Raw genomic sequence first — 13,599 nt, 5'->3', positions numbered from 1 at the left:
AACCCCTTCGAGGTCAAAACACATTTCCTGAGGTTCAGTGCCCAAAACTGAAAACAGTACTCCAGATGGAGTCTGACCAAATTTCTGTGGAAATCAAGCATCACTTCCTTATTTTTGCTTTCCAAACCCCTGGAGATAAACGTCAACATTTTCTTTTTTCAATAAGAGGATGTAAGTATTACTGGTAAGGCCAACATTTAGATTGTCTATCCATAGTGGCCCTTGAGAAGGTGGTGGTCAACTTGAAGGTTGCATTCACCAGTACTTTTTCTTAAGGGCGGCGCAGTGGTTAGCACCGCAGCCTCACAGCTCCAGGGACCCGGGTTCGATTCTGGGTACTGCCTGTGTGGAGTTTGCAAGTTCTCCCTGTGTCTGCGTGGGTTTTCTCCGGGTGCTCTGGTTTCCTTCCACAGCCAAAAGACTTGCAGGTTGATAGGTAAATTGGCCATTATAAATTGTCACCAGTATAGGTAGGTGGTAGGGAAATATAGGGACAGGTGGGGATGTTTGTTGGGAATATGGGATTAGTGTAGGATTAGTATAAATGGGTGGTTGATGTTCGGCACAGACTCGGTGGGCCGAAGGGCCTGTTTCAGTGCTGTATCTCTAATCTAATCTAATTCTTGAATAACACTTTAGTGGCTTGCTAGGGCATTTCGGAGGGCAGTTAAGAGTCAAATACATTGGCTGGAATTTTACGCCCCCCCCCCCCCCACCCCCAAACAGGAGCAGGCTGGTGGTGGGGGCGGGGTTGTAAAATTGAGTGGGAGGTGGGGGTGTTGTTCCTGATGCCTTCCTGCCCCTATTGCAATTTTACGTGGTGCAGCAGGGCGTGGAACAGCCGCCCACTCCAGGCCAATCAAAGCCCTTAAGTGGCCAATTAACTGCCACTTAAAGGCCTCCTCCCGCCACCATTGGTATTTCACCAGTGGCCAGCGGGCGCCTGAGGCTGAACAGAAGCCTGCCTCAGAGAGGTGAAAGTCCCGCCGAAGTCCAATTAAGTGCCTGGGGGGCGTAAAATCCTAGCATGGCTCCCCAGGCCCGGCCGAGGCGGGTTCGCCCCGACTTTTTGGCCAGTGGACGGGGCCTCCCACCCAATATAAAATTCTGACCATTATTGTGGGTTTGGACTCATATATAGGGCGCAGCAGGTAAGGACAGGAAATTTCCTTCCCTAAAGGACGTAAGTGTGTTTTACAACAATCTATAGATTCATTTGCACCATTAATGATACTATCTTTTTAATTCTAGATTTTAAATAATTTATTGAAATTAAATTCCCCAGCTGCCATGGTGGATTTTAACTCAAGTCTCCAGACCATTTGTCCAGGTCGCTGGATTACTAGTCCAGTATCATACCCACTATGCTACTGTACCCCTGAATTCATTCCATTCACCTTTTTGATCGCATTTTGTACCTGTACATTTGTTTTAATGATCTGTGCACATGGACATCCAAATCCTTTTGTTCCCCCACAGCTCCTAGACTCTCACCATTAAGCAAATAAAAGAAATAAAAACAAGAAATGCTGGAATCACTCAGCAGGTCTGGCAGCATCTGTGGAAAGAGAAGCAGAGTTAACGTTTCGGGTCAGTGACGTTTCGGAACCGAAGAAGGGTCACTGACCCGAAACGTTAACTCTGCTTCTCTTTCCACAGATGCTGCCAGACCTGCTGAGTGATTCCAGCATTTCTTGTTTTTATTTCAGATTTCCAGCATCCGCAGTATTTTGCTTTTATTTAAGCAAATAAAAGAATTGGTCTTTCTCAGATCCAAAGTGGATGGCCTCACATTTCTCCACATTGAATTCCATTTGCCATAGTTTTTCCCACTCTCTAGGCTGGATTTTGTTCTCTCCCAGGGGTCGGGGTCCATGGTGGGGGAGCCTGAAGATGCCTCGGGGAGAGAGTCGCCACGCACCCCGACGCCAGGAGGGTCCAGCGTGATATTACTGTGGTGGCCCCCTACTGCTCGGCGACGGGACCCCCATTTGAATATTTAATTAAATTAAAATGAATTATATTTATGTTGCTGCCTGATGTCCCGCTGCGATCTTCAGGCCAGTGGCCAATGCTCCTGCGCCTTCGGTTCCCCGTCCGGGAAAACGAGGCGCCACACTGGTGGGGAGGGGGGAAGAAGGTAAGTTTATCTGTGCGGGGGTGGGGGGGATCAGGGTCAAAGTAATGTAATGGGTGTAGGGGATGGTAAGAAGGGTTGGAGTTTAAAGTTTGTGCAATTTTGAGGGGGGATGGTCAGATTGCCAAGGTAAGTGTTTTAGGGCAAGGGGTTAAAGGGGAAATAATTGATTTTATTGTTATTGGGGGTGATGGAAGAGGGGCGGTAGAAATACCTGCATTTCTTTTCATTTACGTTAACTTTAAGTACTTAAATGTCCTAGCAGGGCTCAAAGCCCTTTAAAAATAGCGTCAGCGCCTGCACACGTAACATGGTGTCAGAGTGGAGCTGAGATTGAGATTTGAAGAGCTGTATAGTAGCACAGCTACTAAAAGAGGAACACAAGAACGTTCAGAGCCGCTGAAAGCTGCTAAAAGCTACAGGAAGCTACATAAAAGGAAGAAAGAAGCACTGAAAGCCATGGGTAAGACAAAATGACTGCAAATCTTCCTGTCCCGACGCCGGTCGAAATTAAAGGTGATATGAAACAGAACTGGCAGTTTTTTCACTTGCAATGGCAAAATTACGAGATTGCAACAGATTTAGTTAATAAATCAGAGCAGCTACGAGTAGCTACACTTTTATAACTGTTGGAGAGAGACTGTTACAAAGTGTATTCCACCTTAAATCTCTCCAAAGAACAAAACAAATGGACAGCAGAAATTTTGAAAGCCTTGAAGGCATGCTTTGAACGTAAGTGAACGTAACTTATGAACAGTGTGTGTTCGATATTAGAGCCCAAGGTGAAAAACAGTCCATTGATCTATGTGACTGCATTAACAAAGCTTGCAGAATCCTGTGGATTTGCACAACTAAAAGATGATCTAATTAAAGACAGGATTGTATTAGGCATAAGAGATCCCGCAGTGAGAGCACATCTACTGAGAGAGGAGAAACTTACTCAGGAAAGTGATTAACATGTACAGAAGTGCTGAGGTTGTAAATCAGCAGCTAGAGCATATTCATGGCAGAACAGATCATGACAGATTATGCTGATTGACATTCCAGACCAAAAGGGCAGAAAGATCATGGACAAAGGGCAGGATGCATATACTGCACAGGACATCACGCACAGGAAAAGAAGCATGTCCAGTGTGGGGAAAGCAGTGTTCTCACTGCAAAAAGCCAAATCATTTTGCACACAAGGGTTTGGTTAGAAGAAAGTACAACAAGCAGGTACAGATGGCCACTGGAGAGATATCAGCCGAAGATTCTGATGAATCACAATATACCATACAACAGGTTGGTTCAGTCAGGTGGGTAGGTGATAAATGGGTTGTGACTGTTGGAATGATGACTGCAGAAGGAGAACATCAAGTCAACATAAAGTGTCATACAATATCATGACCTTCACAGACCTGTGTGAAGTGGCTCAACATGGCGATCCAAAAATGAAGCCCTCGAAAGTAAGGTTGAGGCTATATGGTGACACCATACTAGTGCCAAGAGGACAAGTTACTCTGAGAGCCCAATGCAATGGCAAGAACGTAGATCTGGAGTTCCAGATCATAGACGGCAAGCAAAAGCCAGTCATCTCAGTCGGATGTCAGTCAAGTCTAAAGCTTGAACTGGTAACCCTCAACGTGCAAAAAGAGATTTGCAACGTGTCACAGCACACTAAACCATTGACCGCGGAACAGATCCTAGAGGAGTACAACGATGTGTTTTCAGGTTTAGGATGTTTTCCTGGAGAATATCATCTCAAAGTAGATGAGAGGGTAAGACCAATTCAGCATCTGCCGAGGAAAGTTGCAGCTGCCCTCAAGGCCAGCCTGAAAGACAAGATAGAAGAGCTGGAAAAGAAGGGAGTAATGAAGAAAGTGACAACCCGTACAGAATGGATTAGCAGCATGGTAGCAGTGAAACAACCTGAAAAGAGTATGCATCAACCCAAAGGACCTAAATAAAGTTCTGAAGAGATCTCACTACACCATGCCAACCATCAAAGAAATTTTGCCACAACTTACAAAGGCAAAAATCTTCACTACCCTACATGCGAAGGATGGTTACTGGCAAGTGAAGCTGAAAACCTCATTCTGGGCACCGTTCGGGAGATACAGATGGTTGCGAATGCCATTTGGCATTTCCTGGCTCCAGTGGAGTATCAACGCAGACAGCATGAGATAGTTAGTGATCTTCCCGGAGTGGAAGCTATAGTGGATGATCTGCTAGTTTATGGATGCCAAGACTCAATGAAGAAGCCATTGCTGACCATGAACAAAATCTCGTGCAACTGCTAGACAGAGCTCGCCAGATGAACCTGAAGTTGAGCGAGAATAAATTGCAGTGAAGATGCCGGAAGTCAAGTACATAGGTCATGTACTGACAGCAAAAGGTCTTCACACAGATCCCGAAAAGGTGACAGTAGTAGCAGCAATCCAGCGACCAACAGATGTACAAGCATTGCAACAATTTTTTGGATTCGTCAACTACTTAGCAAAATTATTGCCTAATTTGTCATTGGAGTGTGAACCATTACACCAACTCACTGCCAAGGACGGGCAGTGGTAATGGGGCACAGAGCAAGAAGCAGCGTTTACTAAAATCAAGCAACCAGTGACAGCAATGCCTGTGCTGAAATACTATGACGTAAATGATGAAGTCACCCTGAAGTGTGACACCAGCGAGACAGGACGTGGAGCAACCCTAATGCAGCAAGAGCAACTGATTGCATTTGCAAACAGGGCGTTAATGCAAATGGAACGACATGCAAGCTCGTTCAGCTTAGGGCTGGATTTTAAGAGCCCACCGCCGATCTTGGAGGCGAGCTAAAAAAATGGCGACCCGCCAAAGAGCCACCGCAATCTCCCGCACAGCAACTCAATTAAATAGCTGGGGCAGCCCACCAATCATGTAGAGGGGGCGGGCTGTCTGTCCTTGGCAATGGCATCAGCTACCTGTGTGCAGGAGCTGGCGCCATTTTTAAAGGGAAGCTAGCCTTGCCAGCATATTTAAATTTTTAAAGGGAACCACCCCTCCAACATTTATCAAATACATTTCTAATGCCCCTTTCCCATTCCCCAATAACAATTACATTCACTATTTGCCCTTCCCCCCCAAAAACACTTACCTTTAAAATCTGACCTACCCCCCCCCCCTCCCCCCTAGAAGACTGCACAAAGTTTAAAGTTCAGCCCTTCTCACCATCCCCTACACTCATTACGTTTATTTGACCACGTTCCCCCAACTGCACTGGAAATCTTAGCTCCTCCCCCCTCCCCATCAGTGTCACGCCAACTTTCCCCACACGGGAAATTGAAGGCGCAGGAGTGCTAGCCGCCGCACTGAGGATCACGGCGGGCCCAGAAGATTGAAGGTAAGTTTATGTTAATGTATTCATTTTATTGATTTAAATATGCAGATGCATGTCCTGTCATCCAGCGGAGGGGGAGGGGAGCTGCCACAGAGCCTCAATGCCGCCGGGAGGATCAGGCCGGGCCCTCCTGACAACAAGCTCCGTGGCGGGCCTCTGCCGCAACCATCTTCTGGTCCTCCCTCCACCACGGAACCCGACGCGTGGGCTTGGTAAAATCCAGCCCTTAGTATAATGTCCATGTACTGTAAAATGATATTATTTTAAAACAATGTGATACTTTCGTATATTGAGATTTTTCACAATTACCGTTAGCTAGATATTTTCCCACATTGTACAAACACTTAAGAGACTTCTAAAGTCTTCATACCCCGTGGTGCAGGAGGAAGTAACGAAATATAGCTTAACTGACATGTAGGGAGAAAGGTGTTGCCAAGCTTTGGGAATGTGTGTGACTATTGTATCATTGACCTAGGTAGGAACGTAAGAACTGGAAGAGGCCATTTAGCCCTTTGAGCCTGTTCTGCCATTCAATGACAGCATGGCTCATAGAACCATAGAACCATAGAAAATCCCACCGTGTCTGTGCCGGCTGAAAATCTAGCCACCCAATCTAATCCCACCTTCCAGCACCTGGTCCGTAGCCTTGCAGGTTACAGCACATCAGGCGCATGTCCAGGTACCTTTTAAATGAGTTGAGGGTTTCTGCCTCCACCACCGATCCGGGCAGTGAATTCCAGACACCCACCACCCTCTGGATGAATAAGTGATCTGTGACCTAACTCCATATATCCACTTTTGCCCCCTATCCCTTAATAAAAGATTGATGATGGCGATAATAAAGCTAGAACATTTTTTATAGTCTTCATCGTTGCTAAAGTTGACTTCCTCAGTCACTGCAGCCATGATTTTCTGCTGAGTATGGGTCAAATTTCTTTTTAAGCTGATTTAACCATCAAGCAAATTTACTGCTTGCATGCTCCCTGGTGCTCACATTTAAATGTTTTTATTTTCAAATCAACAATGAGGGTAAGTTAAGTTTTTGAGTGGTGGCAAATACGGTATCAGCAATTTGTAAATAAATCCACTACCACGCACCATGGGGAAATGATACTCTTGATATGCACAGGGTAGTGTGGAATAACAAGGACTGATTTTACAAGGTTTTTGCACCACTTTGCACTATGCCTGTTGATTCGTAAAATCAAGTTTGTGACCTCACACACCCAAAAACACAGGGCACATGATTTGGAGGAAGGAAAATAAGGCTTTTCTACAGGAACAGCTGAGCCAGCCTCTGTCTCAAACAGAACTAAACCTCTTTGTTGCACCTCCTACAGCAGGACCTTCAACTCTTCGGCAGCATGTTGTCCACATGTCATTGTCGTGCCATTATGAACAAATAATCCAATTTTCTGGGACCATCACCACCACCCCTTCCTCTTTCCTGGTGAACTTCAGTCCTTTAAGAATTGCTGCCTCTCTGGATTTTATACTTCCCAGCCAAATGTGCAGAAGGCAAAGCTTTCTGGGGCAACCTTTTAATCTCACAGTTGCCTGTACAAATCGAGGTCTTCTGTCATAAAGTTTGACTCAGCCTGCCCTCAAATCTGCCAGCATGGGCCAGCACAATCCATTTTTATTGGATTCATCAAACTGAGGCTATAGTGTAAGCCAGTACACTATACTATGGTATGGTAAGGTGTAGGGTCATTTGCAATTCCTCACAGAGACAACACATGAGCTTTTAGTAAGGTGACTAATTAATTAGCAGGATTCAAATTTTGGCGCATCCTGTGTGTTACTACATAAATCTGCATGTACAATATGTTTGTACGAGCATACCATACATATACATACAGGTACATGCGGGTAAGTAGCAGACTGACCACTTAAACCCCATTGGCGTTAGCTGAATGGTGATCATGAAACTGATGCTGTTCTAGTTTCATCAAATTCAAATTTCTTTATATGACAAATTTAATCAAATTTGAATGTGCCATTCAACTTTAAGAGCTTTGGTAACTGGAATTGAGATTACCCAGCAGAGATAATGTACTCCTTACTCTTTGAATAAAGTTCTCCTTCACATATCATTGATATTCACTGAAACCAGAAGAACAGAAGAAATGTTTTGGACGTGTGATTCATTATGAGATTTTTCTTTCCTGTGTCCCGTATGCAGTGCTCCCATACCATCTGTTCCTTAGTTATTTTCTTCAGTTGAAGGCTTGATAGCAGCATTTATTAACAAAAACAAAAAGATGGATGCTGACATTTTCCTTTCTTGAACAAAGGCATGTTTACTTATATACAGAGAAGCCTAGGTGAACAGTCAAAGGTCATAGTGCAAGACATCACCAAGGCTGAAAAGCATAAAAGATAAAATTGAAAGTAAAGACCAGGGCAAATTTTGAGTTTTAAAAACCTGGAGATTGCATGGAGAAGGGAGAGTGTATCTTACAATTCAAAGATGCAACTTTACCCTTTCAAAGATTTAATTCATGCAGTTTCACAATCTCTCTTCCGTTAATGGCATTATCATCATTCCTTGAGGCGTACCACTGCCAAATCTCCAACCAGTGCCTGCAGCAATCCGTGCCATAAATCACCAGGAATTAAAAGAAAATCAGGAAGTACAGATTAGTTAGTGTCAACCTGGAGTTTGAAAAGCCTATAGATTGTTTGATTATAGTTGATATTTTCACATACAGCACCAGTCACCCGATGGCATTAGGAACCACAAGATTGAGGGTTCAAGTTCTATCTGGGGTGACCTTAGTTGATGATCCTATTTTGCATGGCTACAGGGGAGTGGGATGAGCTAAATTGTTCTTAAGTTAAGTTGTTCTTGCAACGAGCCAACACAGACTCAAGGGGCTGAATGGCCTCCTGTACAGTAGCCATTTTATGATTCTATTAGATTCAGATTTTTCCAGATCTTTTCCACAGCACACAGATCAGAAAAAAAAATGGCAGCAGATTATAGACGGAAGCAGACTTACAGCTGCCAGGAAAAGAAGCTAAATAGTTTCCATCGTTGCTGTCTGCGATGCATTATGGGTATATCCTGGCAGGACAAAATCACAAATGTGGCAGTCCTCTCAAAGACAGAGCTCCCAAGTGTGTTAGCACTAATCAAACAGAGGTGGCTACACTGGATCGGACACGTCTGTAGGATGGAAGACAGTTGCATAACCAAGGGCTTTCTATATGGTGAGGTCACTGGGGCCAGATGACCAGTGGAGCGCCCAAAGCTCCGCTTCAAGGATGCCTGCAAGCGTGACATGAAGACCTTAAATGTCAACAATCACACCTGGAAGTCACTAGCTGGTGAAGGAGAGAAGTGGCAACACATCCCGTGGACTGGCATGCACTACCAAGACAACCAGTGGCTACAGCAGCTTGGCAACAGGCACCAACATCAAAAACAACTCACAGTGTCACTTGTCACTTGGCAGCTTCACATGCAGCACTAGTGACAGAACCTGCCTCTCAAGGATTGGCCTTCACAGCCATCAGCAAAGGTGCACCAAGAGAAGACACACTGTCTAAATGGATTGTTCGCTGCGTGTCCATCATCTTTCATAGATGGAAGGATGGCGACCAACCTAACCTAGATTCAGAATCTCCAATGCATATTCAAGGAATGAGGAGAGTGTGACGCTCAGAAGAAAGTCTTTAAATGTCTGCTACTTTAAAAATGTCAGACTCCCAAATCATTGCAACTAGAGGAAAGCAAGCACTCTCATTAGGAGCTACACTCGAGACCAAACCTGCTCTGATAAACTGTATATTCTTATTTGCAAGTACGTCCAAAAAGTATAGAAACTGACTTCCCAACTGGGTGATCCTGGTGAGGAGCAGTGTTCGAGGAAGCCTTGTGAGGAAATTGTGAACCTGCATCCCCTCATTTTCAGTCCATGGACAGAAAATCAGGAGCCATGGAAGTGCATTTCAACGTAATAAATCATCCCAATGATGGAGGGATTCAGGATTCTAGAATGTGGGGCAAGACGGTAGAAGGCCGTGCTGTTGGAAGTGGAGAACACGGAGAGGGATGATACAATGTAGACCTGAGTTCAAAGAGTGGAGGAATATAACATTGAAGGAGCTTGCAAGGTAGGGAGCGACAAGGCCATAGAGGGATATTTGATGAAGAAGAGGATCTTGAAGTTTATGTATTGGGAATGGAGAGCCACAAAGGTTGTTGCAGTCAAGGGGAGTAGGACTTGGTGTAAGATAGGATGCAGATAGCAGGTTTTTAATCATGTTGCTGTTTGTGAAGGATGGATCTTGAGAGGTCAGCAAGGACGGAATTGAAGGTGACAAAAGCATGGATAAGGATTTCAGCGGTACTTGGGACTTGTTAGGGTGTGTGATATTGCAGAGATGATGGTTAGGATATAGAGTTTAAAGTTCACTCAGAGTCAAATGGGCACCGTTAGACTCGGCCCGAGTGAGCTGCCAGAGAGATTGTCAAGAAATCTTTGTTTTTGTGGATTCCCAACAGGATGGCTTTAGTCTTGCTGTTACTGAGTTCTTGTTCATCCAGGATGTGGTGTCAGCCAGGCAGTCAGAAATTCCACTCTGGTGGAACTTGACAGTGTGCACACCTCATGTCCTGTGACTGTGAGTTGAGCGTCAAGTGCCACATCTGGTCCCCACCAAACTAGAAGTGGTTCAGGAGTTACAATGGTGGCAGACAGGTAAAAGTTTGGGTGCTCTGGGTGAAAACTGATCACACACCTAGAAATGATGTCCCCTAATGGCAGCAAGGAATAGAAAAGAATCAAGGATGGAGCCACAGCCAACGTGATCATGAGGGAGCAGGAGAATAAGCCACTGTAGAAAGTTTTCTGACATCACAGGGACAATAGGAGTGGAGCCAGGATATGGGTCTGAGTGGGGGCTGTGGTTATGGCTTTTCCACCAATCAACTTGACAAAAAGAGGAGTCGGGCTAGGGACATGAGCACTTCTCCCTGCCCGACAAAGAAAGTTTAGGTTTCTGCTGCCCTGGGCTTCCCCACCAACCCCACCCCACTCCGCACCCCACAACCCTCCCCCCCACCCCCACCATCGACATTCCAGAGCTCCAGTGACCCTGGTGGTGCCCTCTTGCTGCCCAATATCATGCTCCTACCCGCCAGCTGCCGCTTCCTGCAGTATTTTGATGCGAAATGCTGAAGAGATTGCAGATGAGGACCAGGCGTTATGACTTACTGGGACTCATTCATGAGGTCAGGATGGTTTGGCAGTCAACTGGGACCTGGCATGCCCAATTCCTGCCCTGAGTTAAAATCAGAATTGGTAGTGAATATCTGTAGGTGTGGAATTTTTTTAGTCACTTTATCTCTTCCTACTGCAGGTGTAGGTTAACTGATTTGGAAAAGAATTGACATTCCTCGGGCTGAATTTTACTGCGACGACGCCCTTTGAACCCGCATTTAGCGGCCGCCGCAGAGCCCCCGCGGTATTACACGCAGGGACTCATTAGCATCACTGCGCCGAGCCTCCCCCCCCCCGATATTACGTGGGGAGAGGCGAGACATTTGGCAATATGAGGAACCCTTTGACAGTTGTGCAGCAGGTGCTGGGGCCCTATTGTAACAGCCCCAGCACCTGCTTCCTGACAGCTGTCAAAGAAATACTTATCTGACTACTGAAGAGTGGGGCTGCTGTCAATCTGGCAGCAAAGCTGTAAGTGCTGCAGAAATGCAGCAGGTCAGGCAACATCTGTGGAGAGAGAAGCAGAGTTAACTTGTCCAAGTTTATGGATGGCACAGTGGCGCAGTGGTTAGCCTCACAGCTCTAGCGACCCGGGTTCGGTCCTGGGTACTGCCTGTACAGAGTTTGCAAGTTCTCCCTGTGACCGAGTGGGTTTTTGCCGGGTGCTCTGGTTTCCTCCGACAGCCAAAGACTTGCAGGTTGATAGGTAAATTGGCCATTATAATTTGCCCCTAGTGTAGGTAGGTGGTAGGAGAATTGAGGGACACTGGGGGTGTGGTAGGGGATATGGGATTAATGTAGGATTAGTATAAATGGGTGATTGATGGTCGGCACAGATTCAGTGGGCCGAAGGGCCTGTTTCAGTGCTGTATCTCTCTATGACTCTATGACTAAGTTCACAGACCTGAAAGTTAACTCTGTTTCTCTCTCTATAGATGCTGCCTGACCTGCTGAGTTACCCCAGCACTTTCCGTTTTGCTGCCACATACTTACTCTGCTGTGTCCCAGTGCCCTGTGAAGTTGTGATCCTCTTCTTCCACTCAAGTGTAACATTGCTTCTTGTAGGTGTGCCGCACCTGGGTGAATAACATTAAATTTGCACATTCCAGGACGTGAGACTTAAATACACCATAAAAGGTATTACAGAGGTTTACAGAGAACACACTGACACAAATGGGAATGCATGGGTGTCACAGCAATGTAAATACATCATTCACTAAATGTTCCTCACCAACATACGTGTCCTTTTCTCTGTGCGCATGATGTGTGCCAGCATGTAGCGCCAATGTCACATCCCTTTGCACTGTTGGCCCTTCAGAAGAGCCAACGTATGCAATAACACCATTGCCATGCCACCATTATACATGAGCGTCTCCACGGATACAGTGATATGGACATTGGCTCAGTCAGCTGCTGCCTCTAATAGTTTACACAGGGATGCTGCAGATATGGACTGGTGCACAGCAGGTGAGCAAGGGTGATGTGTGACTTGCAGAGCTCATGTTGGTTCCTATGGAGCAGACAGCCTTTGTCTGATAAGCCACTTCCTTACATCCCTACCTGACTGCTAGCCCTACGTGCAGAGCCTGGGTGCCATCTGCCCTCCCATGCGTCTTTCATATTGTTGGTCCTCAGCGTCCTCATAGTCTGAGAAGGAATCCTGTTGCCGTCTCTCATCATCATGCCAGGCCTGGTCCCTATTGGGTGCCTAGCTGTGCAGAGCAGCAAAGAAAGGAGCTGGCCTTTTCGGCCAATAGTACAGGGCATCACCCTATCCATCCAGACATTGGAGGTGCTCTTTCAGCATGCTGATCTCCTGCTCAATGGTGGCTCATGTAGCTCAGTGGCTGGCATTGTATCTCTCCTCTACAGCAGTGGTGGAGTCTCTCATTGTTATCAGGAGCCATGTCTGCAAATGATAGCCCTTATCTCCAAGAAGCCACCCCTCCATCTGAGCCAGTTCAGTGAACAGCGGTGGCAGCCGGGACTGGGGCAAGACCCAGGTGTTATGGCAGCTGCCTGAGAAGCGGTTACACATTCGCTGCAAGCATCTGCGATGTTCACATACCAGCCTCACCTAGATTGAGAGGGCTCCTTAAATGGTGATGTCTGCCAGTGGTAGCCTGGCAGTAGGCCTGATGGCCACATGAGTGCAGTCTATGAACACTACAACCTATGGTTCTCCGGCAATGGTGCCAGAACCACTGGCCCTCTGGGCCTGGCTGTGAGAGTCCGTCCTGAAGCAGACATACTCACTGGCCCTCCGGTGCAGGGCATTGGTGACCTCCTGATGCAGTGGTGCACTGCTGACTGTGTGACCCCACAATGGTCTCTTTTGGGCTCCTAAAAGGCTGCAGAGATGTCAGGCTTGAGAACTGCTGCCACTATGAGGAACAAAGGCAAGGGATGTTCACCAGAGCCCATGGGCTGCAGGTCAACCTTAAGCAGGGCACAGAGACATGTCACCACCCTCTCTATATGCGCAATCTCCTCTGACACTGGTGCTCTGACATCCGATGGCATGTCATGTGGGGCCTGTAGATACATGGCAAATATAATGACGGGCTCCCCTTGGGGGCTGCTGTTCTCAACTGGGGGCCTCCACGTGGATCACACCTGCCTGTTGGTATTGCCTCTGGCGCATACGGATCCTCACGTGCAGAGGATCACAATGTAGGATGAACCATACCTATTTCCATGTGATAAATATAGTTAAACGCTGCATGTATTCAAAGGTTCCTAACAGGGCATGGATGGGTGTTGACGAGTACATCAGCTGCTTTCTTGGATCAATTATGTGGTGTGCCATGGCATTGCCTATCTTGGCCAAAATTCAGAGTGGCACAGCATGACCACATCAAGATCCTACCAGCTGAATC

This window comes from Heterodontus francisci, chromosome 31, assembly GCF_036365525.1.
Source record: "Heterodontus francisci isolate sHetFra1 chromosome 31, sHetFra1.hap1, whole genome shotgun sequence".
NCBI classification, from domain to species: Eukaryota; Metazoa; Chordata; class Chondrichthyes; order Heterodontiformes; family Heterodontidae; genus Heterodontus; species Heterodontus francisci.
The sequence above is the reverse complement of the archived record's forward strand: the minus strand, read 5'-3'. Positions refer to the sequence as shown.